This window comes from Ochotona princeps, chromosome 2, assembly GCF_030435755.1.
Source record: "Ochotona princeps isolate mOchPri1 chromosome 2, mOchPri1.hap1, whole genome shotgun sequence".
Classification (NCBI taxonomy): domain Eukaryota; kingdom Metazoa; phylum Chordata; class Mammalia; order Lagomorpha; family Ochotonidae; genus Ochotona; species Ochotona princeps.
In genome coordinates, this window is record NC_080833.1 from 64439863 (window position 1) to 64465178 (window position 25316).

At 39.9% G+C, this 25316-nt stretch overlaps 1 protein-coding gene and 1 pseudogene across 1 annotated transcript in view; one reads left to right on the forward strand and one right to left on the reverse strand.

Moving 5' to 3' along the window:
• The window catches only part of AK5 (adenylate kinase 5), a 275978-nt gene that overhangs the window by 38157 nt on the left and 212505 nt on the right, over positions 1-25316 (forward strand). The gene's annotated exons all lie outside the window — the stretch shown is intronic.
• On the reverse strand, positions 19245-20802 carry LOC118758600 (60S ribosomal protein L7-like; annotated as a pseudogene).

Consider the following 25316-nt stretch of genomic DNA (forward strand, 5'->3'; position numbering starts at 1 on the left):
CTCAGGCTGGGCCATACCGAAGCTGGAAGCCGCGGATTGAACCCAGGCTTCCCACCTGAACGACAGGGAGCCAAACACTTGAACCATTTCTGTACCTTCCTAGAGCTTCCTTTAACAGAAAGCTGAAGTTAAAAAAAAAAAAAAAAAAAAAAAGCTGAAGTCAGGAGCCTAAGACAGGTACCAGCTGAGGTACTACAAGGTGGCATGAGGGCTTTTTTTAACTAGCTAATCACCTGCCCCAATTTTATTTTTTTTCCCATGGCTGAATAAAATTCCATTGTGTAAAAGTACCACATTTATTTAGCCATTCACTCATTCATGGACGCCTTTGCTTTTCATGGTTTTTTTTTTTTTTTTTTGGTTATGAACTCCATCGGTGAAAATTGTTTGATCATTAGACTCTATTAAACATTGTCATGTAAATTTTTAGCCAAATATACAGAGAAATATTAAGGGTAAGAGATGAAAATAAAGGAATAATTTTAGCAACTTTTAGTATTAAAAACTAATTTTTTTTCTCACTAGCATTTTAAGCACAATAGGATTTAAAATTGTGAAGAAACAGTTAAAACTTGATCCGACAGGGCTCAAAGATTTGATTTGAAACTGAACTGACTTTATAATTACATTTAAATTTAATTGTATTGCCACCAAAACGCTGTACAAAGATATACACATCCTATGCTAGGACAGATGGCTGAATCAGTGGAGCCATGCTATCAATATATATGTTAAAGGTTGGCGAAGCTGATTTTTCCCTACCGTAAAAATTAAAAAGTAAATTAAAGTGGAGGATCTTGTATCTCATCTTGTGTCTTATATCATCATTGTGAGCCATCTTCCTTAGGAATCCTGGACTGAGGATGACCTGTTTGATTCAAACCTCTGAGATCGGGATCATTTGGGGAATAAGTGAAATAGTGGTCCGATCACAAACTCAGACTCTTGTTTAAAGCTGACATCCGCCATGGTGCTCTCATTTTCTGATATGTAGTTCCTCACTTTGAGGTGTAATGTTCATAAGGTAGGGATGCTTGGTAGCAGCAGTTGGAAACATTTTCTTGGGATGTAGTGAAATGGCTGTGTTTAGAAGACATAATGGGGAGGGGAGCTGGAAGATCCCTTGAGATACTAAATGCTATCTGGATCCATTTGCATTCCTCCAATTCTTGCGAAATATGGAAAGGACTCCATGAATTGTGCCTAAGTTTTGTGGTCCATGAGCACACAAGGCCCTTAGTAAACCTAATCCATCCTATAATGTAGCATAAAAGAGGAGACGACCTGCCAGACCAGGTGAATGTGACTATCTTTAATTTTTTTTTTTTTTTTGTCTTCTAATTGGGATTTCCTTTAGGGTCTATCATTCACCCTCAGCTTGCCATTTAAAAGCAGACTAAAAATAGAGTAAGTGCTGAGTTTGAATGACTAAAATTAGAAGCACAAAGAAAGTTCAACTGGATAAATATGGTTTAGAAAAAATCTCAGAGATAAAAGAAATTCAGTCCTTGAAGAGCTGTCATCCTACTTGCATAGTGAATTGATTTGACAGACTCAAAATCTGATTTGCTATTCTTAAGGGGGACAAATTTGATTTACTCCTAAGGGGGAGTGATTTAATTTTAATTATGTGATATTTCCCCTAAGCATTAGCATTTTTATTCAGAATATTGAAGAAAATGTTGATGTTTTTCCCTGAAACTAATGATTTAGGACCTTGTTTTGATTAAAAATTAGGTTTTGAAATAAAAAATATATTATGAGATGATGATTCATTTATTTTTATTTCAACATACTGTTATCCCACAAAAGACCATGAAGTTAAAAGGCCAATGAGGCTTTTAGAGTTATCCTGTGTAAAGAGAAGAGGCAATTTTCAAAGTCTAAACAAAAATAAAATGAAAGTCATTGTTCACTTTCGTGCATGTTTTACAAACATTTACTGTATGACCAATCATGCTGGGAAGTCAGTAGCTTCAAGCAACAATATTTGTAATGCCACATGCAGCCTATGGGTCAGACAGAAGGAAGTACTCTGCTTGGTTTTTGACTCAAGGTTGCTTAACGTGGTGTTTGGGAATAGCATCACCCAACTGTGTATGCACATATGTCTGATGCTTGGTTAGGGAGGACTGTAACAACTGGGTGCTAGAATACCTGGAGCCTTAGGCATCACTGCTTTTCTCTCTACATGGAACTCTTGGAGCATTTGATTTCAGGGCTTCAGATGGCTTTACCCAACAGAGCCAGAAGGAAACCTCGTCACCATTTCTAGATTGACTTGAGAAGTCATACAATGTTACTTCTATCATTTTCTGTTTGTTAGAAGTAATCCATTCACACTGAGTTAAGCCCTGCCAACATCCCAGATCAGAGCACCAGTTAGAGTCCATGGTGCCCTGTTTCTCATTGAGCTACTTGCTCTGCACTTGGGAAAGCAACAGGAAATGGTCCCAGTTCTTGCACCCCTGTCACCCACGTGGGAAACCATGGTGCAGTTCTTGGCTCCTAAGTTGGACCTAAGTCCTAACCCAGCACTGACGGTTAGGACTGTTGGTAAGGGGAAGGGATGTGAATCAGTGGATGAAAGATCCTTCCCTGCGTCTCCAACTCTTCCTCTCCTTCTCTCTTTTGGTCATTCTGACTTTGAAATTAATAAAAGAATCTTTAAAAAAATAAAGAATTTAACCTTAATGGCTGCTCCATATTTAGAGATAAGTTAAAATACACATGTGTATTTATTGGTGAATCTATATGGAGTATTTTTCCTTTTTTTCAAGTTTTCCCATCTAAAGTGAATGAACTTCTGATAGTTCACAATTCAGAATTAGAACATAGTGATATTTCCCACCCTACTCATCTCCTGCCTGTATTCCCCACCCACCCACTTCCTTCCTTATTTCTTTTTTGTTCCCTAATTCTTACAATGACACTCTTTCATTTCATTTCACAATCACAGGCTTAACATTCCATTAGTTCTATGGAATATTAAAAAAAAAAAAGCCTTCTTGGCATGTTTCAGCCCACCATACCATGAAGCTCAATAGTAAATACTTCCTCATTCTTCCCTTTGCTCTTGTCTGTCCCTGTCCCTTCATCTCCTTTCTTGTTTTGTTTGTTTGTTTATTTTTATTTTTTAAGGTTTATTTAACTGTTTGAAAGGCAGAGTGACAGAGAGGTAAGGAGAGAGACAGAGAGTGTTTCCATCCACTGATTCACTCGTCATGCCTGCAACATCCAGGAGCAGGCCATGCCAAGGCCAGAAGCCAAAAGCTTCATCCAGGATGGGCCCGGGAGCATGGCCTAGTGGCTAAAGTCCTTACTTTGAATGCCCCAGAATCCCATATGGGCACCAGTGCTAATCCTGGCAGTTCCACTTCCCATCCAGCTCCCTGCTTATGGCCTGGGAAAGCAGTTGAGGATGTCCCAAAGCTTTGTGACCCTGCACCCACATGGGAGACCTGGAAGAGGTTCCTGGTTCCCAGCTATGGATTGGCGCAGCACTGGCCATTGCAGTCACTTGACGAGTGAATCATCGGAAGCAAGATCTTTCTCTCTGTCTTTCCTCCTCTCTGTATATTTGACCTTATAATAAAAATAAATAAATCTTTAAAAAACTAACTAACTAACTAAATAAATAAATAAAGCGTTATCCAGGTCTTCCATGTGAAGGGACACAGTACCAACGCCAAGATTCGTTGTCTTCCCAAGCAAATTAACAGGATGCTGAGTTCTAGACCAGTGTCGTGGGCCTCAGCTCAAGATTTGAATATGGATTGGTTTCATTTTCCCATAATGCTGGATAAGAATGAATCACAAAGGGTTTTCTGGTGTTAATATCTTGTATCTTCTGTGCATTGATTCACTCAAACATGAAGTACAATGTTTCCTGAATTTTTAGGCCCAATCCTTTAATATTGTTTGTAGAAATGGCCAGTACCTTGAGAAAATGCAGCTAGAGCTGTAATTTGAGTATCCAAAGTAATTACTAAAAAAAAAAAAAAACTCAAATTAAGTTGACTGTCATGCGGTTTGGAAACCACTGCCAGAAGCTCCCAGTTTGGCCTCACTGATGGCAAGTACATTATGTTCTTTGAAGAATAAATATGCGCACAAATATGGCCCATGTTAGGAGAAAATAAATTCAGTGGTGTGGAGTTCCTCAAATGAGTAAATCATTTTTTTTCTCATTCCATAAAGGATTTTTACCTTACAGAAATATTTAAATGGATTTGCATGATTTTGGTAGAGATGAACATACTTCATTTCAATAAGAAATGCTTTTAAAAGTAAAGACATAGATTGAAAATAAAGAACAGAAAATTGTATACCATGCAAACACTGCACATGAGAGAATCAACTTTAGGTAGACATCAAAACAGAGAATATGGCCCAACACAGGAACATTTCATAATTATAAAAAAAGGCATAAATTGTCATTGTGCTAATAAAAAGTTTTAAGATACATATATCTTTAATCCAATTCCGAAGTTCCCCTCATGGTGTACTCACCCTGGGGGGAAGATCTCTCTTGGGCCTAGAGAAAGCCAAGGACTCAGTCACCGCCTTTTGGCAGTGGCTTTGGTCTGTGTCCCCAGCCTTGAATCCACCCGGCAGGGGCACCCCCCACAGCCACCACTCTGTGGGGAACTACAAGCCGCCCCCAACCCCAGGGCCGGACCGTCCCAGACTTGGCCTGCCGCAAGGTTTAGTGGCAGAGTGGAGCTAGGACTTTAATCCAGTTCCCAAGATTCCCCTCATGGTGTACTCACTCAAGTGGAAGACAGGGTTGGAAACAGAACTGACCCAGCAATTGCAATGACCAGTATGTGCTTAAGCTGATTGGGGTGACGGAATGTGCCAGACCCTGTACTGGCAAACTCATGCAAGAATCAGGTTTGGGATCATCTCAGATGAAGTTTCTTTGGAGATCCCGCCAACTGAACTACTGATCTCAGAACCCCAACCATAAAGAGACTATGGCAGCCAGTGGATTCTGAATAGGTTTCATCGTGATTGGAATGGCAATATTGGCAGCAATTCAGACCTGTTGAACTATCAAAACTGCTTGAGCAGCACCCTCAGAGCATGCCCCACATCAGTGACCTGGGATGGATGGTAGGCTGGGCGGGGCTTTTTCCTTTGTTTCTTCCCTTACCCCACATACAAGGGGAAAAAAATGATGATATTAGTGTGGAAACAATGGTATTACCCACTTTCCTATAGACCTTGACCCTTTGTACCCTAATCAACTAAGTAAGATTATTTTTAAAAAGATAGTAAATAAATAAATAAATAATACATATATCAAACAACAACAGAAGTAAATGAAGAAATAGAGAAATGCCCACACATTGTGGGAAATTTTAGCAATCTTTCTTCAGTATTTAATATATAAAATTTTAAAGATCAATAAGGACATGGGAAATCTGGAGAGCAATAGACATTTCTATAACACTGTCCAATAATTGCATAATACATCATTTTTAGGTATGTACACTACATCAACCAGGACAAATCATGTACTAAGCCATAAAACAAGTCTCATTAATTTTAAATTCATAAACAAAAGTTATACATATTTATGAAATACTATACAATGTTTTGACATGTATATACAAAAAAGTCCAAATCAAAGTAAAAATCTATCTCCTTAAAATTTTTTAATTTGTTAATAGTGAATTCATTCAAAATTATTTCTTCTAGTTTTAATATATGTAGGTATTGGTAATACATTGTTGTTATCTATTGTCACCCTACTATGTCAGAATATTTTATTAGCTTAGAATCATATGGGATGTATTTTTTTAAGATTTGTTTTATAGATTTACATTTATTTTGTTTTTAAAAGGAGAAATGGAGAAAGAGAGATCTTCCATCTGCTGGTTCACTCCCAAATGGCCATAATGCCCTGAGTTGGGCTGATCTGAGCTAGAAGACAAGGAGATTCTTCTGTATCTCCTGTGGATATGCAAGGGCTTCTGGACTTGGGGCATTCTATGTTGCTTTCCCAGGTCACTACTGGGGACCTGGACTGGAAGTGGGGCAGCCAGAATTTAAACCAGCACTCACAATGGGATGCCAGTGTTATAGACAGAGGCTTAGCTTACTATGCGCAATTCTGGACCCTGGAATACATTCTTAACCATGTGGTAGAAAAAAAAAAAACATTTAAAAGCATTGAACACTGATTACTAAAAACTTAGCAGTGGGTAAAAGAAGGGACCTATTCTTTTTTAAGAAACATTTATTTATTTGAAAGCCAAAGTAGGATAGAGGGAGAAAAAGAGATCTTTCAGCATCTGTTTCAAGTGGCCAGAGAAGTCAGAGCTGGGCCAAGCGAAAACCAGAAACCAGAAACTCCTTCTGGGTCTCCCATTTTGGTGGCAGGGGCCCAAGCACTCAAGCTATCCTCTGCTGCTCTCCCAGGGTCATGAACTGGGGCCTGAACTGAAAGCTGAGTAGCTGGAATTCAAACTGCTGCTCTATATGGAATACCAAATCTTGCAAGTGGCCACTTAACTGGCTGTGCCACAACACTGGCTCCAGAAAAGGATTCTTTAAGCTGATAAGTGGTATTTCCAGGAAAAAAAAAAAAAAGCTGCAAGTTAACAGCACACTTAACGGCAAAATTGAGTGATGTCTTTCAATACTGGAAATTGGAGCGATGCCAGTGTCACCATTTCTATTCAGAATTATCCTGAAAATTCAAAGATAAAAAAAGTATAGATAGAGCAAAGGAAGGGGTGAAGCTTCCTGTATTGCATGTACTGCCTGTACATGATTGTTTACAAAGGAATCTACACAATAATTAGAATGAGGAAAGTCATACACTATTAGATCGGCATACAAATAAATTGTATTTCTATATACTCACGTTAGCAGCAAATTTATGTGTGTTATAAAACTGGGTGAGCTACTCCTACTTTATTCTCTAATTTAACTTCCTGTAGTGATTCTGCTTTTAAAACATTCAATTTAAAGACAACAGATTTTTTTTTAAAGATTGATTTATTTTATTACAAAGTCAGATATACAGAGAGGAGGAGAGATAGAGAGGAAGATATTTCGTCCGATGACTCACTGCCCAAGTGAGCCGCAACGGCCGGTGCTGTGCTGACCAGAAGCCGGGAACCAGGAACCTCTTCCGGGTCTCCCACGCGGGTGCAGGGTCCCAAGGCTTTAAGCCGTCCTTGATTTCTTACCCAGGCCACAAGCAGGGAGCTGGGTGGGAAGTGGAGCTGCCAGGATTAGAACTGTGGCCCATATGGGATCCCAGGGCGTTCAAGGTAAGGACTTTAGCCGCTAGGCCATACCGCTGGGCCCAACAGATTTATTTTTCAGTAGCATTGTTCTAATACAAAATCATGAATACTTGTCTAAATATGTGGATTAGAAATATAATATGATTATATCAGAAAAGTGAGTAGTGACTAATTTTCTGATGTGTGTAGCCCTTGGTCATTGCATTTCATCTGTGTATAGTCCTTGGGGGCATTTTTTTTTTATCTGTGAGTCATGGCCAAAAGAAAGGCCTCCCATTCATGCTTTCAATAATGCCCTCCATGAGCACTTTAATGGATGAGTAACTCAAGCACAGATTTTAAAGACTACTTTATCCTTCATCTGGGAACTGGTGGTGTCTGTTCCTGTGGGTTGCTGAGTCATTGCAGAGGCAAGCAAAACATAGCAAATACAAGCATTTTCTCAATCAATTGATACAAAAAGTACAAACTTTACCATATACAGTTTGTAAGGCTTTTTAAAAGAAAAATAATTTTAAAGAGTATTTCTGCAGAGCCTCCAGAAACTGACAGGTGTGCCCTATGTTTGTTGGTACACAAATGGCACCACATCTGCACAGGACCTACTACAGTAGCCCTGCCTTTGCATGGACAACGGAGGCTTACCGACACTCAGCTACCACTGATGCTGCACTGAGCACACCAGTCCAGGTTCACTGCAGTGGCCTATCCCTGCATAATCAACAGAAGCCAACAAATGCGTTTCTGCCACCTTGCATTCATGCTATGCCACATCTGCTCCAGCCTACTGAAGTAACACACTCACTGCCTTGTGCAACACATCTGTGCAGGCCACCAGTGTTACCAGCTTTGGGTAGCATGAAGGGATGGATGGACTCTCTGATCTTGTTGCTGAACTCACTCTGTCCAAAAGTCATTGATTACAAATATAGAAGCTGTAAGAAACTGCAAAGGGTGCGGGGGAGGGGGAGAAAGAAACTGCAATATGGTGCGCAACTGAACCCAAAGCTACAGAGCCAACCTAATGTAACAGAGTAAATGTTAGTAGATCTAAAGAGAGTGAAAGGATCCAATAACAATGAATACCTTCAAAGCTCCATTTTTAATAATGGACAGATCCCAGGCAAAAACATAAAGGTTCATAGTTAAACTATACTGTAAACCAAATGGGCCTAATATTTACTGAACATCTCACCCAGCAACTACAGAATACACTTCGTTAGCAGTGTATATAAAATTTTGAAGAGTAGACCATGTATTATGCCACAAAACAAATTTTTTTAAAAAAATTTTAAAACCAGACAAGGACTCATAATAACAGCAAAACAACTATAGGATAATATCTCTAATGAACATAGTTACAAAAATTCCCTACACACCTTACTTGCAAATCAAATCTAGTAGTGCATCAAAAGATCATTGACCATGATCAAATGGGGTTGATTCACATGACCAAATCCCATGTATGCAGGAGTGATTCAGCACACAAAAAGCAATATAACACATCACATCAACAGAATGAAGGATAAAAATCAGGTGATCATCTCAGTGGATACAGAAAAAAAGTTGATAAAATTCATTATCCCTTTGTGATGAAACAAAAACTTGAAAAAATATTTTAAAAGGAGTGTACCTGAATAAAACGACTGTATGTGATAAACCTGTTGTTGGCATACTACTGAATGGGAAAAGACTGAAATAATTTCCTCTAACATCCGAAACAAAGCAAGGATGTCCATTTTCACCTCTTTCAACATAGAACCAGAAACTTTAGCTAGAGCAATGAGTCCAGAAAAGGAAATACGAGGCATACAAATAGGAAAAAAGTCAAATTGTCCCTATTTGCAGGTAATACAATTCCATTCGTAGGACAACATAGATTCCACAAAAAGATTATTAAAACCAACAAGAAAAGTGAGAAAAGGTATAGAAAATAAAATAAGCATACAAAAATGAGCAGCATTTCCATATTCCAACAATGAAAATTTTTAAATCATGAAAAAAATTTCATTCCTACATTTGGTGATAGAGTCAAAGCAAATGAAATCAGCATATAAAAGAGGTGCATTCACTACCATGATCATTGCACACTCTTCACAGTAGCTCGGACGCAGAATCAGAGTGCCCACCATTGAAGGACCTGATATAGAAAATGTGGTGTGAAAACACATTGGAATATTATTCAGCCATAAAAATGAAATCCTGTAATGTATAGCAACATAGGTGGAACTTTTATGAAAATTAAGCTACCTTAAATAATCCAAGCAGAATATCAAATACTGTATACTCTTCTTTATAAAATCTTTCTCAAAAAATTGATTTGAATGAAGATTAGTAATTATTACAGTCTGGGAAGGGTGACAGGAAGGGGATAGATGGTGGTTAATTAAGAGGTCCCAAATACAGATAAAATTAACAAGTTCTAATGTTCTACAACGTACTGGGTGATTAGTTCAGAATAGCATCATATGTATGTGATGAGAGGAGTTTGAAGGCACTAAACATAAGTAATGAAGAGATGGAAATGCTAATCATTCAAAAGTGTATACGTGTTGACTTGTCACACGTACTCCATAACTATATATATTGTGCGTTAATCAATTAAAAACAGAAGTTACTGTTACCCTCAACTTCCACCCTCCAAAAAAAAAAAAACTCCAATTAAAAAGATCAGTAGCCCCTGAGCTCTTTTTATAAATAACAAAACTGAGTCAGATATAGCTTTAGCCTACCTTAACATGGGTGTGGACTGAGTCTGGGTTGTGCCAAACTGGGCTTGACTCCAGCACCCACTGGAGCTCGTGAGAGCCAAAATGGATGTAGGATGGGCCGGGCTAGGTCTCTGTCCCTACTGAGCCATGTGGGGGCTATGTCTGGGTGTGGACCAGGCTTGGCTGGGCTATAACACCTATCAGTTAAAACCAGAAAGGGTAAGCACTGGTCAGGAAAGGTCACCGTTCCTGCTAGGGCGGAAGATGGAATAACTAAGACTGGCCCATGGACCAACCAGTGTGTGCAAGACCTAGCATTGGGAAAGGTTCTGATGGAGGAGCTTGAGGAACTCTTCTGTTGGGGCACAGTCCTTGCAGGTGAGCACAAGAACCAAGACAAGGTACAGCCCAGACCAGGCCAGGGAATGGTAACCACCAGGCTCAGATCTGGGGTGAGCAAGGATGGGCTAGTTCAGATCACCCACTGGCAAATCCGAGAAGCAGAATGGTGTGTGGGTCGAGCCGGTCAGGCTGCAATACCAGTCAGCTTACATTAGGGACAGGACTGGGAGCTGTCTGGGCTGGGTTGGGCTAAGCTGTAGCCCCCACCAGTGTGAGCTGGAACTGGGGGTTGCACCTGACATAGCCACGCAATAGCACCCACTGGCAAATGTCGAGGTAAGGCAGATCATGTCAGACTAGACCACGGTGCCCTACCAGCACACATGAGACTGGATGGTAGGGAATGAACATAGTAGCGGGGGGCTGCATGGGGTTCCCCTGTTGGACCACTACCCCCACTGGTGAGCATGAGAGCTGGGATGGGGCAGACCAGGCCAGGCAGGGCTACAACACCTATTGGCCTCATGTGAGCTGGATCAAGGGAAAGCCAAACTGGGTTGACTATTGCTACCAGTGCATGCATAATCAAAGTGTGTGTGTGGATTGGTTGGGCTTTGCCACAGCACCAGCTGGCACAGGTTGGCACAGCGGGGGGCAAACGCTATCAAGTTAAGCTGCAGAACCACCTGGAGAGTGCAAAATTTGGGAGTGGGCCCAGTAGGGAAATAGTGGGCACCTCCCTCTTGGGTTGCCACTCCAACTGGTGAATATGAGACCCAGGAATGGGGCAAACATGACTAGACAGAGAGGCACCCGCCGGCAGTTGTGTGGACTGGATAATGGGGCTGGTTGGGTTGAATCAGGCTTCAGTGCTCATTGACATGTACAAGAGGTAAATGGGATGTGGGACAGACTGGACCAGTCTGCTATACATATTGGCAACCATGGGAACCAGGGCAGGGATCAGGCCTGGTGGGGGTTATTCGGAGTTTTCACAACTAGGCCACAGCTCCCCCTAGTTTATGTGGTCAATTATGTGGTGGGTAGGACTGGGCTGGGCTGTAACAACCATTGGCTTGCGTAGAGGACAGTGCTGGAGACAGAACTGACCCAGTAACCACAATCTCCAGTGTGCATGTAATCTGATTGGGGCGACAGGGTGTGCTGGACCCTGTATTGGCAAGCACACACAAGAATCAGGTCTGGGATCGCCTCAGATGAGGTTTCTATGGGGATCGCCCATGTGAACCATGGACTCAGAATTACAACCATGAAGAGAACTGCAGTGTCCATGGTCTAACCACCGTGGAATGTTTATGTCAGAGCCAGGCCTCTTCAGTGGCTCAGATGAAACAGTGGACAGCATGGCCAATTGCACATGGAGGATATTAGGGTGCATCAGAGCCTGCAGAAGATACCTGGTACCAGAAAAGAGGATGGAGGACAGAACAAATTGATCAGCTACCCCAGCCAAGTGTTGGCAGTGAAAATCTAGGTAAATGGAGACTCCAATATGGATTATGTCAGCCAGTGGATGCTGGAGAGATTTCATCATGCCTGGAGCGGCGAGATCGGCAGCAATTCAGAATTGTTGAACTACAAACCACTTGAGCAGAACCCTCGGAGCAGGCCCCACATCGGGCACCCTGGGATGGTTGGGAGGCTGGATGTGGCTTTCCCCCTTTTCTCTCTCCTTCCCCCAGAAACAAAAAGGAAAAGAAAAGAGTGTGATAACAATGGTCTTATCCACTTTCCTCTATTCCTTGACCATCTGTGCCCTAATCAACTATGTAAACATTATCAACAAAATAAAAATATAGAGAAAAAATACATAAAATAAAATAAATCTTAGGAAAAAAATATGAGTCAGAGAGAGATTGGCAGAGTCCACAAATTAGCACAAGAGTTGGATTAAGCACCTCAAACTGCCTTTTCTAGAACTCTCTCCACCTTGTCTGTACTGTCTGCCTGAACTAACACCAAAAAAAAACATATATATACATATTTTAAAGATTAAGTCTCATCTCAAAGAACTAGGATTTTCTGTTCAGAAGCACTATATAGAGTAGGACCAAAAATATTTTGAAACATGGACAAAAAGTAAAGTGAATTTTTAATGTCCTGAATGGCCTAGTTGGAATGAGAAAATATGTCCAGTTTTTGTATTTCTATGTTAATTTCAAAATCTTTGTTTTTCCTGTATTGTCAGTGCCACATAACTGTTTTCCTGGTATATATGAGGTTTTTTTTCAAGATTTATTTATTTTTATTGGAAAGGCAGATGTACAGAGAGGAGGAAAGACAGAGAGGAAGATCTTCCATCTGGTGATTCACTCCCCAAGTGGCCGCAACAGCCAGTGCTGCGCCGATCCGAACCCAGGAGCCAGGAGCTATTCTGGGTCTCCCACATGGATACAGGGTCCCAAGGCTTTAGGCCGTCCTCGACTGCTTTCCCAGGTCACAAGCAGGGAGCTGGATGGGAAGTGGAGCTGCCAGGATTAGAACCGGCGCCCATATGGGATCCCGGGGCACGTTCAAGGCGAGGACCTTAACTGCTACGCTATCGCACCAGGCCCTAAATAAAGAGCTTTAAAATAGTTAATCAGCTCAGCCTACTGTGCTGGTAAAAGCATTTGTATTTAGGAGAAAAATGAATTTTATATGTAAGAAAAATCTTTCAGATATCTGAGCCAACAGTTGATTCTTGACATATGGAAATGTTAAGGAATTATTTATCGGGCACTCAAAATTTATTAATTGAATGAGTAAATGAGTGAGTGAGTGATGTGCATTGGTTTACTTTCCAACACTCTTTTTTACATCTGTGGTTCTTTATTTTCTTTTTAAGATTTATTTTATTTTTATTGGGAAGGTAGATCTACATAGAAAAGGAGAGACAGAAAAAGATCTTTCATCCACTGGTTCATTCCCCAAGTGGCCACAATGGCCAGAGTTGAGCCAATCTGGAGGAAGGAGCTTCTTCCAGGTCTTGGGTGCATGGTCCCAAGGCTTTGGGCTATCCTCCACTTCTTCCCCAGGCCACAGGCAGGGTGCTGAAAGGGAAGTAGAGCACCCAGGGTATGAACCAGCTCCCATATGAGAACTCAGAGGATGCAAGACCACTAGGACATTACGCCAAGCCGGTGCTTTACTTTCTAGTGGCATTTGCTTTACTTGAGATATAAAATATTCTAATAAAACATTATCTTTCTAGCAGTATATGTCTCTACAACACACATATACGTGTGTGTTTTGGTTTTTGCAAGAAAGAGAGAGAAATATTTCCAATGTATTTCCAGCTCAGATTATTTCTGCCTCAGTAACTCGTAAATTTGCAAGCATAAGAAACCAATAAAATTAGCAACCTAGAAACATCCCATTAGAATGATTCACTCCCCAATAGAGCAAAAAAAAAAAAAAAATCCAGGGTAAAGCAACTACTGCTGGGATCAACAGAGACTCAGAACTCTAAGCTCCTCTCACTGACAGCAGCAGAATTTGAAGACTCTTTCTTATATTAACATTTGCCTTGTACAGTCTTGGAAGTTTGCATATGTACTAATAGGAAAACAAGTTGAAGAATAGCCTGCCAAAGCTTCAAGTCGAACACTAAAGAATATCATCAATATTAGGAAATAGCTTCTTTGACTTTCATAAAAATGCCTCTCTGTTTATCACTACCCAGTATTAAAAATTCAGTTCAGTTTTGAGTGTATTAGATAAATATTTACCAATGTGTGTGTGTGGGTGTACGTGCGCATGCGTGTGTATTACTCATCTTAGCTATAGAATGAATCTATAACTAATGTTCTTGTACAGCTTATGGGAGCATCTCTTCTGTGTTTAAGGCAGCATTAGCAGAATGAATCCATCATATGCACCTATTCAGACGTTAATAGCTCCCTGACCTGCAATGCTAAGAAAGAGTTTGAAATTGTATCCTAGTTGCTGTGATCATTACCAGTGATGGCTCTCTGTCCATCCCAGAAGCAAAACCTCCTGGATGGGGGCCAGAAATAGCCACTGTGTAAACAGGAGAGTTAAACGCTTTGAATTCCCATCTCAAGTTCTGTAAGCTTCAATCTACCAAGCCATTAATTGGATAGAGAAATGACAGACAGATAAAGACATCTACTCTCCTCCTGGAAAAGGGTTGAATTTAAATGAGCGCAAGGTAGGATGAGACCACTTGTGACTCTCTGAAAGAGTCATCATTTCACACATCTTGCTGGTCACTTTGGTGGACAGTCTCTTGGCTTAGGTTGTTATTTTAAAAATGGTGATGGCCATTATGCCACCAAATTCTAAAGCGAATCTTGACATCTCATTCGATATTGTATCACAAAGTCACAACTGCATCCTATAATGTGTTATCATTTAAATACAAAATGCAGCTGTTACATTTCTGGTGCTTGGTACTACTCAAAATTTCACTGAGTCAGTGAATCAGTGAGTGCTACAGTGTTACTTTGATCATATCAAGGATTTCTCACTTTTTTTTTTGCCTACGGAGACATAGACTTGGATATAATTCCTTTCTTCTTCTTCTTCATACACACTTGCTAGAGAAAATAGAGTCATGGGAAGTTGCTGGGGAAAGAAGTCATCCAGTGTGGTCATTGGTATTCACAGGGACCGTGCAATTCCCGACCTCCAGACCTCTGCCTGTGCTTCTCTTGACCTCTGTGTTGAGCTGTGATTGGTGACTCTGTTCCACTATTGCGTAGTTCCCATGTAATTTTGCTCTATTGGGATAACATTTTGTAGATCTCCTTCCACGTTGGATTGTGAGGTCTCTGTGGGGACAAAGGCTATGTCATACTTGTTTTTGCAACATTTTCATCTTGTATGGCTCATGGTAGATACTCAATAAATTTGTCGTCCAGATGTGTACCCCTAAGTGTGTCTCCAGGTAGTGCTAGAGCTCTACTTGAGAGATAATTTTAAAAGGTAAAAAGAAGTGAATGAAAGAATAATGAACTCGTCTAACAGCTTTCTGTACATACTAGAAATTTAATGAATGCTTCTGAAAAATAGCTTCCTTGTAATGGTTCTCATACTTAGAGCTTCCAAGAAATCTTGAAAACAAGATGTCCTAAACAATTATTCTCAATTCTGGCTAGAATTTGTTTTGATTGCACTTATAGCCAAAAACATTATCTGAGGGTCAGTTTAAGCATTTTTCTTCATAATATGAAGAAAAGTTATTCTGAGATAAGCTAAGATGAAAGTTGCAATAGTGTTTAATGAATAAAGGGAAATACCAGCACTGTTCTTCCAACTGTTAATAGCTTAAATCTTCTCTAACCTTTTTTGGAGGTAGTCTTTAAGTTTGAGGGAATGATGAGCAATAAATGTGAATCAGTGTGAAATGGAGCTATATTAGGCATGCTTCTCCTTTACAAATGTCGGCTTCTTCTAGTCACATGAAGTAGCTTATAGCTAAGAAAAAGATACCAGTTTTTGTTTAGAATGACACCAAAGTGAAATAAAAAGCAAGTTACACCTAAATTCAAAATTGAAACGTGTTTTAAAAATTAAAACCTTTAATATCTTATAATGACTTTTTGCCTATTTCCATGTAATACATCTGTGCATGAAGTATTAATATAGCTATCACATAATCTTCATCTATTTTGTATTCTCACAGTAGCAATTCCTATTTTGTGTACTTTTGAATTTCATTTTCTTCCAAGAAATGCCTGTAAGATGTTTGAAAATGTGCTTCTTGCTTTAAGAATTTCCCATCTACTTTTCTGATATTTAAATGAGTGTAGTATGCCAGTGTATTTGCTTGTCTAAAATAGATAGGTCAAGAAGAAGACACTCTGGCGCAGTAGTCTAGAAGCTAAAGTCCTCACCTTGAACATTCTGGGATCCCATATGGGCACCGGTTCTAATCCCGGCAGCCCCATTTCCTATCCAGCTCCCTGCTTGTGGTCTGGGAAAGCAGTCGAGGATGGCCCAAAGCCTGGGGACCCTGCCCCCACGTAGGAGACTTGGAAGAGGCTCTGGGCTCCTGGCTTTGGACTGGCTCAGCTCCAGCTGTTGTGGCCATTTGGGGAGTGAATTAACGGATGAAAGATCTTCCCCTCTACCTCTCCTACTCTCTGTATATCTGACTTTGCAATAAAGATAAGTAAATCTTAAAAAAAGAAGACACTGCTTTCGCTTTGTAAAATAAAAATATGAGTATGATGTATATTACTTAATGAAACCAAAATATATCTTTTAATACTTCTTTTTTAAAAATAATGTATCTGATATTAATATAAAAAATCTTGTGTAGTTCGTAGATAAAATTCTAGAAATATAATGATACTCTCTTACTAGTTTTACTGTCATTTCTTTTTAATTTTTTCAATAGCATATTTTTAACATACTTTATCGTCACAGGCTTAATGTTTCACTAAACAGAGGGCTCAACAAGTAAAAAGCAAAAAGATCCGTCTTCAACAAGAATATAAACAAGGGCTATAAATAAGCAATCTCACACAACTACAGTAAATTTGTGTATGGTTTATATTAGCTGTCACAAATAAAAAAGATCTTTGATGTGTGACTTTTGGGGTCAAATTTATTTCACTAACTATAACAGTTTCTAGTTGTATATATTTTATTGCAGAAAATAGGACCTCATTTTTTTAATGTCTGAAAAATATTCTATCATGCATATATACTACATTTTCTTTATCTAGTTATCAGTTGATGGACAACTATATTGATTCAATATCTTAGCTATTGTGAATTGAGCTGTCTCTAAACTGATACAACCATTGTGGAAAACATTATCGAAATTTCTCAGAAATCTATAAATTGATCTACCATTATGATGCAGCTTTCCCATTCCTGGAAATACATTCAAAATAAATGAAATAAAAACGCATATTTACCTCCAGTAGTTTTTTTTTTTCTTTTGGAAATCGATTGCCATGTAATACGTCAAATAAAGATTTAGACCACTTGGACTTTAGGAATCCTTTCTAATCATGCTAACCTGAAACTGTAAAAACAGCCAGCATGGGCTGGGACTTGAGACAATGATGAAGACAATGCTTGGAATACTCATACCTGCAGCAGAGTGCTTCATTCAAGCCCCAGATATCCTACTTCCAATCCATCTTCTTGCTGATGTGCAGCCTTGGAGGAGCAGTTGGGCCTCTTCCACCCCATGGGAGACCCAATTTGAGTCCAGGGTCCTCACTTTGGTCTGCCCAGGTCCTGACTATTATGAGCTTCAAGATAATAAGCCAGTGAATGGAAGATCTCTATCTATCTATCACCTATTTATCTAGCTAGATAGCTATCATCCCTCTTTTTCTGTCAAATAAAAATAAAACTAAATAGTTTTTTAAAAGATTTATTTATTTTTATTGCAAAGTCAGATATACAGAGAGGAAGTGAGAAAGAAAGATCTTTCATCCACTGACCACAATGACTGGAACTGAGCCGATCCGAAGCCAGGAGCCCAGAGCCTCTTCCAGGTCTCCTATGTGAGTGCAGAGTCCCAGGGCTTTGGGCCGTCCTTGACTGCTTCCCTAGGCCACAAGGTAAAAAGCTGGATGGGAAGTGGGGCTGCCGGGATTAGAACCGGCGCCCATATGTGATCCCGGCACATTCAAGGCAAAGGACTTTAGCCATTAGGCCACCACGACAGGCCCGAAAATAAATAAATTTTATCTTAAAAATGCAGTAAATATTACTACAGCTTTTTTAAAAAGAAAACAGTATATATTATAAGTGTGTGTACAATGAAAGATGTCCCCTTGTCAATATTGTTAATTTAAATGTTAAATATTCGTAAGGAGGCAAGACAGACAGGAGATGATATAGAAGTTGGCAAAATGGTGAGCCTTAATAAATCACTGAAAAATATTCCTTTGGCTGGTCTGGTATCATCACCTAATATCTGTAATGCATTTGGCCACTTCTCAATAAGTGCTGTTTTCTGCATTCTAATTGGTCATGCATCACATGTTCTAGTGAAATTGCATGAAAACTGATCACTTAGAACCAGGCAAGCATGGCTCATTCCACAGGTGTAGGAAGAACTGATGTATTTGATTGCAGAGATGTAATCTTTTGTTTTAATTTATTGAATGGCAGGGGGTACAGAGTGTGTGTATGTTTCCATCTACTGATTCACTTTGCAAATGAGCACTGTGGCCAAGGCCAGGGCCACAATCAAGTTCTCCCGTAGGGGTAACAGGAATTCAGTTACTTCATCACCGCTGCTCAGAGATATCTACCACTGGGAAGCTAGAGACAGGAGTCATACTGTGAGGCAAACCCAGGTGCATCCATGCGGGACACGGAATATTAACTACACAGGAGATAGCAATCTTAGAACACTAAACACAATACCTGGCACATGATAAACTTTCAATAAACCACAAATATTGTGATGGTATAGGTGACAAAACAAGACACATAAGTATAAAATTATAGACACACATGGGTGGGAAGAATATTATTTATGTTAATAGTAAGTGTCCCTGGATGACAGGGCAGTGAGTTTTTCAAATTCATCTTCTCTGTATTCTTCAAAACATCGGCAAAAAGCCCCTAAACACCCACTCCCTGGTGTATTTTTGCACTCTTCTCATTTACCTTCCTCCCTCCAATTCAATTTTTGAGTCCTTTTATCTTGCGCAAATGCATCTCTCCACTTTCTAATACTAAGAATGATCATGCTATACATTGTATTTCATTTGACTCATACTCATAAGGAGCTGATTATTGTAGGCAGTTGAGGCTAATTAACTTTTCCAGCTGATCTATCTGCCTCTTCCCATCCAGTCTGTCCCCTGCACTGCCATTGGTGGTAATTCCAATCATTCCATGTGTGTAAAATAAAACCATATCTTCTTAATTTGAGTGGGATCACATTTATTATCTGACCAGATTACAAAAATACCATAGCAATTTAGTTCATCCTTCTACTAAGTCTGTTGATCTGTTCTTCCCTATTGCCAGCATCTCTACCCTTTACAAAATGGATGGTCTTTTTCTTCATCCCACCTTGGGGAGAAGATACCATGAAGGGCCACAGAAAATCATTTGTTTCTTTCAAGTGTTTTCTAACAGTATAAATCATGTGAATCAGATCCTCCATGAAGATGATATTGAATTTACCAACAGAACAGGTAGTCAGAATGTTATCCATCAAGGTGGTTTTGCCATAGCTAGCTTGTAGATCAGCTGATTCACTGATTTCAGATTCGAGTAGCCACATGCAATATGTAGTTCTACAATCCTCAGCATATTCATAGAAGCCTTGTTGAGCTTCACAAGCTGCCATGGGAGATCTGGCAAAGATGGAGAAGCTGCCAAACTTTGCAGACTTTGGTGGGGCTCACACCATTGATGCTTCTGATCTTGATGACAAACTCCAACTTGAGTTCTGCAGGTCAGTAGAAGTTGCCAGCCTTTCTGGCCATCCTCACCATCCAAGTTTCAGTTCAGTAATCTGCCTGCATTCCTTGTGATGGTGCTTTGATTTTTCATAGATCAGCTTCCTTCTTGCCTTTCAAAGCATATTATGGGTAAACTTCTCGAGCTTAATCTCCACCTCTGCAAAAATCTCTCCGCTTTTTCTTTTTTTAATAATATATATATATATATATGTTTATTAAATTACATTGCATTATGTGACACAGTTTCATAGGCTCTGGGATTTCCCCAACCCCTTGCTGAACCTACCCCTCATGGTGGATTCCTTCACCTTGTTGCTGTATTACATTTCAAATTCAGTCAAGATTCTTTCATTGCAAGCGTATACCAAGCATAGAGTCCAGCATCTAACAAGCATCTAATAAGATCTAATAGTCCAGGTAAATTCAATGGTTTCTTGGGGAGACCATCTCTGATCTGAAAGCAGAGCTGGTAGAATATCATTCTGATCAATTTAAAGCCACAACATAACATCAATGACAATTTACAATGTTATAGAATTGACATGGTATTGAGTAACCAATATGTTAAAAAAAATGCAAGTTCTTAACCACATCCTGTGACTACTTCATTGACATTTCAATTTTAGTTTATACAAGGAACTGGCTGCTATACACCTTAAAATGGCTATAGGGTACTATTCAGCTGTCTCGTGTCTATTTACATTATAGTATTTAGCATTATATAGCGTTAAAGCATAATTTTGCTGAACTTGGCAGATTTTAGGAGAGTCTAAACTGGCTTATAGCTCTAACAAGGCATATGTCAACAATTGAGGTGCAGAACAGTTTTAGGAGGGGTGTGCAGAGAAATCTTCAATACCTTAGTGAGGAGTAACTAATCTTTGTGTCCTACCTAGTAAAGTATGTGTGAGTCCACACTGACCGTTTCCTGTCTGGTTCTGAGCTTTCTTTGTTGTTCTCTATCTATTCTAATTTGTGTGTGTGTGTGTGTGTGTGTGTGTGTGTGTGTGTTTGAGGGGAGGCTCTTTTCTTAAGGATCTCTGGCACAACAGGAACCTTCTTCTCTTCAGTACCCTCTGTGGTTCCAGCCAGAAAAGTACTTTGGAAAATTCTTAACTATTGTTTTCCCAAATATTGCTGCTGCTTCATTTTCTCTCTTCATTTGGAAGTTACTAACCATGTCACCTATGTCTGTTTTGCTTGTGTGTGAATGTTTTCTGTGATTTTTATCCCTTGCTCCATTCAAGATAATCTCTTCTGACCTATCTTTAGTTCACTAGTTCTCTTCCATTTATGTCTAGCTGGCAGTTAAGCACACTTAATTGCCTTGATAAAATAAGGATTTGTGATCATTCTAAATGGAATTTAGTCTTGTGAGGCCTGGTCCAGAAACTCTGATGATACAACTTTTTAGGGTTTAGATAAAAATTAAGCAGAAGTCTGGAATGGGAACAGAAGTGGAATTCCTTGATTGACCTTGACCTTGTGCTCCAATATTTGTTCCTTGATTGACCTTGACTTTGTGCTCCAATATTTGTTCTCTACCCCAATAGTCTGTTAGAGCTCTGCCCAGAAATTATCTCCAAGTTAAAGGTAGTGAAGGCCAGTTAGTCTCTTGCTTTTGGGTAATGATCTAGCTTAGCTCACTAATAAAAGTTTAATGGCTAAAAGAAAGAAATTATTTTGCCTCTTCCCTGAAAACAGGATGGAGAAGTAATTTTTGGCCCGATAGTAGAAGTTCCCAGTTGGAGCCTTCATCATAAGTCATACATACCACCATTACCTGGCCGGCATCAACCATGCTGAAGAGGGAGAGAACACACAACTAAATACAAGTAAAAGAGACAAGATAAAGATTATAGTAAAATCCGGGAGCCAGAAGACTCTTCTCTATAAAGGAGGGGGGTGACTGCTTCAAGCTCTTCCTAGTAGTTTTTCATTTTCTTAGATTGTCAGATTTCTCTACTGATGTGGCTGTAGTCTAAGGTCACATCCCCATTCCCACTTCTAGCTAGTCCCTGAGACTGCCAGGAGATCACAGTGTGCCAGAGGCAGGAGAACAGGACTGGTCCATGAGCACACAAGCTTATCTTAGAACACCACCTGTATCTAAGGGCTTCGGCCAAGCCAACTGCTACCTTGCCCCCAGAATGCCCTAGCAGAGTTTGTTCCCAGACCACTCAATCTGGAGCCCTCTCAATCCTTTTCAGTCTTCTGATGCCTACCTGAAATGATCTCTGGCACACACCTCTTCATAGGAAATGCTGAGACGGGACATTCTACTTAATGTGTTTAAGTCCTCAAATGATTTTTCAAGAGAGAAGGAAACAGTTTTGATGTTCATCTGTGTTTTAAACAGTATCCAGGTTCTGTCCTTCTTTTAATTTTCTGTGATACTGTTTTTATTGCAACTGAGATCTTCAATTTTCTTTATCCTAGTTTCTTCCAGAATAACTGACCTGTAGAGTATGGGCCATGACACAGCTTCATACACCAACAGTCAAAAACACTGACAGTTAAGACAGTATTAATATGAGCTCGCTTAGCAGTCTGATGGTGAATCCATCTTTGTTTACACAATGATTCAGAACACTCATTCAGCAAGGACTTTATGGTGGAGAGCAAGGTTGAGTTGCTAATGGACAGGCCCAACAAGAAAAGGCTGACTTACATGAATGAATAGGATAAACAGCATCAGCTATTTGGAAGTTGATCATCAGGCAGACAAAAATGATTTTTCAGCTTTTGTTCTCATCTGTGTATTCGCTCATTCATTCAATCAGCACATATTTTTTGAGACTGTTGGGCTAAGAAAAGACAAGCCAAAGATCTTGTGATAGTCAATATGTTTGATAATACTTTTCAAAATTTTACAAGCGTTTTCAAGAAAAATTTCCAATGGACTTCACAGAATTGTTTTCCCTTTTTTAAAGCTTGGTTAAAAAAAAAAGCCAAAAAATTAAATACATTTTCCTTTAAAATACAGCACTTTTGGAGAGCAAGAGGCCATATTGAGGGGCTGTAGATGAGTTACTAGGAATTGGATGAGTGTGCTTGCGGTCATGGTGACTGTTAACCAGTCAGCTGAATATCCCGAGTGGTTGCTGTGTTCTTTCGAGTTTTACATTTTAGGTTTTATTCCCAGTCATATGTTATCTAATTGATACCAGTGGAAACCAACAAATTACAAAGTGAAAATGACTTTACAAGTTGAGTTCAAAATCAGTCATCAAACCTAAAGTTGCATTCATTGATCAAAAATCCTATAAATGCCGCTTTTTTATATATAAATCTAGAACACTATGTCTATTAATTTTTTGTATAACTAAGATGTGATTTTATTCAAAGTATAAACATTTTTTTAACCTTGGAAAGCTAATATTTAAGGTAAAATATGGTAATGATTACAAATATATGATTACCAATGGGAGCCAGCATTATAAAGCAACAAGCTAAGCCACTACCTGTGGGGTTGCCATCCCATATGAGGAACAGTTCAAGTCCCAGCTGCTCTACCTTCAATCCAGCTCTTTACTAATGTGCCTAGGAAAGCAGGAGAAGATGGGTCTCAGGGTTTGGGCCCCTGCACTTACTTGGGTGATGTGGATGGACTTCCAGAGTCCTGGTTTCCAGGATCACCTGGAAACTGAGCCAGTGAATGGAAGCTATCTCCCTAGTTTTTCCTCTTTTCCTCTCTATAACTCTTTCTAATAAGTAACAAAATCACTAAAATGATAACAATAATAATAGCAATAATAATAATAAGTACCTATAACCTCATTGTGCTATTTAGAGAGAAGCACAATGCCTTCTAAATCAAAACACAAACTATATTAGCATAAACCAACTAATTTGTTTAAACACAAAATACAAAGACTTCAAAATAAACCTCTTTTCTGCATTCATTACTGAACTAATATCTCAATTTTTCTCTGTATATAACTATATAATATCTCCTAACCAAATACAGTACTATGCCATTATAATTTATTTGTCAAAGACTGTCTTTTTCCTTAGGTAATTTTTAATGAATTTTAAAAACAATTTCTTTTATCATCTCAAGTAAGCTGAACTTTAAATAGGAGTTTTATAAAACTTGATAAAATTCTTTTTTTCTTTTTTTTTAATTATTTTTTAATATTCTTACTTAGTTGATTAGGGTACATAGGGTCAAGGGCTACAGGGTGAAAGAGGGTAATACCATTGTTTCCACACTAATATTATTTTTCCCTGTGTCTGGGGTTAGGGGAGAAACAAAGGGAAAAGCTCCACCCAAACTCCCACCCACCCCAGATCCCCAGTGGGAGGCACACTATGAGGGTCTTGCTCCAACAGTTTTGAAAGTTCATCAGTTCTGGATTGCTGCCAATCTCGCAGTTCCAATTGCAATGAAACCTATTCAGAGTCCACTGGCTGACAGTCTGTTCATGGTTGGGGTTCTAAGATCAGCAGATCAGTTGGAGGGATCTCCAAAGAAACTTCATCTGAGATGATCCCAGACCTGATTCTTGCATAAGTTTGCCAGTACAGACTCCAACATTGTCCATCACACCAATCTGCTTATGCACATGCTGGTTGTTGGGATTGCTGGGTCCATTCTGTTTCCAGGCCTGTCTTCCACGTGAACCAATGGGTATTGTAGTCCAGCTCAATCCTGCCCACTTCATACTCAGTCCTCACGCAAACCAGTTGGAGCTGCCTAGTTGAGGCGACCCCCCATAACCCCCACCAGTTCGGCCCCCTACCCTGGTTCCCATGCTTGCCAGTATGTGCAGCAGGCTTGTCCAGTCTGTCCCACATCCCATTTAGCTCTCGCACATATCAATGGGCATTAAATCCTAGTGCAAACCAACCAACCTACTATCCAGTCCATACACCTACCGGCAGGTGCCTTTCTGTCTAGCCACCACTGCCCGATCCTGGTTTTCATGCTATCAAGTGAGAGTGGTAACCCCCAGGGAGGTGCCCACTATTTCCCTTCTAGGCCACACCCACTCCCAGATTATGCACTCTCCAGGTGGTTCTGGCATTTGACTTGACAGAATTAGCTCCCAGTGCCAGCCTCTGCCAGTTAATGCTGTGGCTAAGCCCAAACAACCCTCACCCACTCTAATTTTAGCTTGCGCCAGTCAGAACAGTCAGCCCACCATGGCCCTTCCCTTATCTAGCTCACATGAGGCCCACAGGTGTTATAGTCCTGCCTAGTCTGATCTGCCCTCATCCCAACTCATTCTTTCCAATGGAAGTAGTTGTCCAGCAGGGGAGCCCACATTCCCCTGTCAGCTTTGCCTTCTCCTCCTGATTATCACATGTGCTGTTTGGGCACTGCAACCACATCTGGTATGGCTCATCTCACCTTGGCATTCCTTAATGTGTGCTGGTATGTGTTGCAACCAAACCTGGCTCGACCCACACTCTGTTCTGGTGCTCAGATTCACCAGCAGTTGATGTGAACAGGTTCAGCCTGGTCTGCCCCCCATCTATGCCATGTGTACACGAGTGGGATAATTTCCATTGCCTGTTCTGAGCTGTTTCCTATTGTGCTTCTTGCGCTTACCTGCAGGGACTGTGTCCTGCCAGAG